Genomic DNA, 3,741 nt, shown 5'->3' on the forward strand with positions numbered 1-3,741 from the left:
GATTTGGACAAAGAGAACAAAGGCAATGATGAGCTCTTTAGGTTTCAACAGACAGCACAGTTTATCCCTGAGCATAGCAGAAAATTTACGGACAGCATAAAAACCACAACTTTTAAGAAATTTATGCACTTTGCTTCCTCATCCCTCCTGGTTTTACCTAGAAAATACAATGGTTGATGGAAAAAAGATAGTAAATATTCCTTGAGTGGTCCAGCCAAATACACATAGTGCTAGTTATCTTTAGACAATGAGGTTAGAACTGTCTGGTCCACTTCTGGTATAACATACCAAGTTGAGAACCCAGTTACCATTTTAGAGGAAGACATACCACCGCTCTTTCTCTCCTCAATATTGTACAAAACCTCTTCCAGCTAAATTCCTTCCAAGATTAGAAAGGCATAGCAAGTTTTCTAAAGGTTCTAGAATGGAAGAAGAAAAAGGCACAAAATCAAAACTGCATTACTGTCATGAAGTGCAATTCAAAAATTACTTAAGGAATAGAAGAAATAGGATTAGTAGCAGAAGACATCTCCATTGGAGCACTTACATGGTAGATCATCTCCTCAATGATCCACAGTGTTTGAAATGCTAAAATTCAGTTTACCAAAGTTAATTCACACCTTTCTATCAATGGGTGTATCACACAAATTCTTAACTGATGTATTATTCCACTGAAAGAAAATTCAATCCTATTCAAGTGAACAAAAATAAAAGATGGGGAACTGACACAGAACCAGTGATACATTTAAAGCAATCATAGGACCATTCAGCAATTTTGATTTGCTATACAATGTTATTTCCTGCCCTGAAATTAAAGCTGATCTTCAGTGGAAAAGAACAGAATTCAGCCTAAATCCTCAGAAAGTTGATGAAGACAAGTAGGAAGCATTGTTATTACAGGAAGATGTGGAAAATCACTTGCAACTCAAGTGTAAGTTATCTCTCTGTGCCTTTTTGCTTTGGTACACAGACTATATCCTTTTCCCCTGCTTTGAAGGATACAAACAAAACTGTTCTATTTTCAATCACTAGTCTGTACAGGTCTCAGAATCTGATGCTTTGGTGACAGCTGTGGTAGAAATTTAATTGTATAGAGATGCAGTCCTGCTGAAGTGAGCAGTTGCACAGTGCATTTACAATCCTACAATCTTAGTATCAGGCTACAATTTACACTTCCATTTTATCATAAGAAAACATTATTGCTGAAAACAACAGTAGCTAGAACTAGGATGACGTTTTTACTCCTGACTCTTAAGAAAATTAAGAGGTGTGGGGAGAACATGCTTTCTGTGTTCATCTATTAGAAGCCTAGAAAAATATAATAGGTACACAAACTCCTTGTACATAAGCACTAAGAGTTACATCCACTCAGCAGTGTGTGCCTAAGGCTGAGGATTTCCACAGGCCTGAAAGAGACAAACAGATCTGTCATCTGACAAGTTGGTTCACTTTGCTGTCTCTCTTTTCAGCAATAAACTTGGATGCTCCCTTGATTGTGTATGTGCCATGAACGGAGAGATGCTAAGCAAATTAGAAAAGCCAAATCCTGCTCTCCATTACTCAATATTGAACACAAGCACCACCATGTAATTTTAAGCAGCAGGGCTTTCTTCACTGCCTCTCTTCAAAAAATCAGTATTAGAAAAGTCCTAACAGCCACCTTTCCTAATTGCTTCAAAAGCACCATGATATCATGGTTGTGTCTTCTCAACTAAAATGTGATCAGTTTCCAACAGTGAGGAATGAAAGCCCTCAAGCTGTGAAAGGTTTGCTCACTACAGTTTCACTTCACCCAACAGCCATGTGCTACACACCTCCTATCTCTAAGTACTTGGAAAATTTGCATAATCTGGGCATTAAGTCCCAAGCTCTCTAAATACTTTAGGAAGAAACAGGTATTTTTAATTAATAATCCGGAACTAGAATTCCAGTGTTAAATTTTCACAAGGTAAAAAAAAAAGAAGGAAAAAAAAAATCAGAAAAACAAAACGCAAACAAAACCAGGGCATTTTTGACTTTAAAGCCCTAAATTCAACTCCTACTGTGCCCAGACTGTGCCTGCCCTTCACATGTGAATGAGAAGCATCAATAGGCAGATCTCTCTAGGTTCAAGAAAGCTCTTTGTTAATTCTTCTACCATTTTAAACCCTAGCAACACTTTCAAATTTCCTGCTAAATAAAGATGCACCTTGCACTGATGTAACTAGGTTGGAAGTTACAAAAATTCTACATGTAGGCAGGTAAATTCTAATAGATAATATAATACAAATAAGAAATACGCCAGCCTTGAAAAAATTCTAGCTTAGTGAATTAAGTTTGAATTTGAAGGAAAACAGGTAGTCTGAATGTAATAACATTTAAGTAAGATACTTGTAGCAAAAATTATTTTTAAAATTTAAATTACTTTATGAGTTTTTGTCATGCAGCCCTTCACACCAACATGGTCTGTGAAAAAAACCACATCAGTTAAATAAAAACATTCAAAACCCAAACAAGAGCTAACCACATCCCATGATGAAGGAGCAAAGCAGCAATGAGAAATAGCAGGATCCTGTTCCTGAGAGTACTTTGTCCAGCTCTGCCTAAGGTTAGAGCCATGCCTAGGGTCAGGGTTCCGAAAATGACCAAGCCCAGAGCTCCAAGCACACTGCAGCTGCAAAAGGCATGCCAAGGGGAACACAGAACTGCCACAACATGGCTTCCTCCACAGCTTTCTCCTTTGAACCAGCCTTAGACCAAGGTCTGCGCTCCCAGGAGAGCTGGAATAACATTTGGAAGTTTTTGACATCCTGTAAAGAGTTAAAGCACACAGCTGCCCGTCTCAAGCACTGCCAAGGCCACAGACAGAACTTGCCATAAGATAAGCCACCACAGCAGGAACTGGAGATAAGCACAGAATGGAGGAATTTGTGACAGGAAGGTGCTGATTCCAGACCTGTCACTGGTGAGATCTGGTTAGCACATCCTGGTTAATTCATCCAGACAAAAATTCTCTGGCAAACTGTGGGAGAGAAAGCAAGTGCTCATATCACTGTTCAAAATCACCCTAAGTTATGGGACAGATGGAGTCTGTGACCACCAACAACCCTGATGTGCCCCCAGACTCATTTCTGGGGCTTCCCACCAGAGGGACTGCACATGATTCACAGTGATAACAATAACAGTGTAGAACTCCCCCTCAGGGGAGGTACCAGGGCATTCCCACCTGAATCAAACATGTATGAACCCTCTTTGTTTCATGGACTTCCCCCATCCCTGATGGATCATGACTGTGACCATTACTTTGACCAACGAACATCTGAAATGGCAACAATCAAGTCTTGTTGTTGGATCCATGGATGGTGATGTCTTTCATATCTACTATGTACTCATATATTTTCTCTTTCTTTCTTTTCCTTATATATTTTCTTAAATGATATCTTTTATATTAAATGATTTACTTATATATTAAATGATATTACTTTCATATTGTTCTGTTTCTATAGACAATTACCAAAACAGCTACATACCTTTCCTTCTTTCCTTCATTGCAACCAAACTGCTCTAAAATAAACAAATAAACCAGATAGATAGATAGATACAGATATATATATATATATATATTTATAGATACATAAACTCTGGTCACTCAGTGTCCTTTCACTCTGATCAAGGGTTCAGTTAACAAGAACCTCAGTTACTTTGCCTCTGGAGTGGGTTGTAACACAGTCATCAATCAATACATTCGATTCAAACACATGG

Source organism: Molothrus aeneus, chromosome 3, assembly GCF_037042795.1.
Source record: "Molothrus aeneus isolate 106 chromosome 3, BPBGC_Maene_1.0, whole genome shotgun sequence".
Classification (NCBI taxonomy): domain Eukaryota; kingdom Metazoa; phylum Chordata; class Aves; order Passeriformes; family Icteridae; genus Molothrus; species Molothrus aeneus.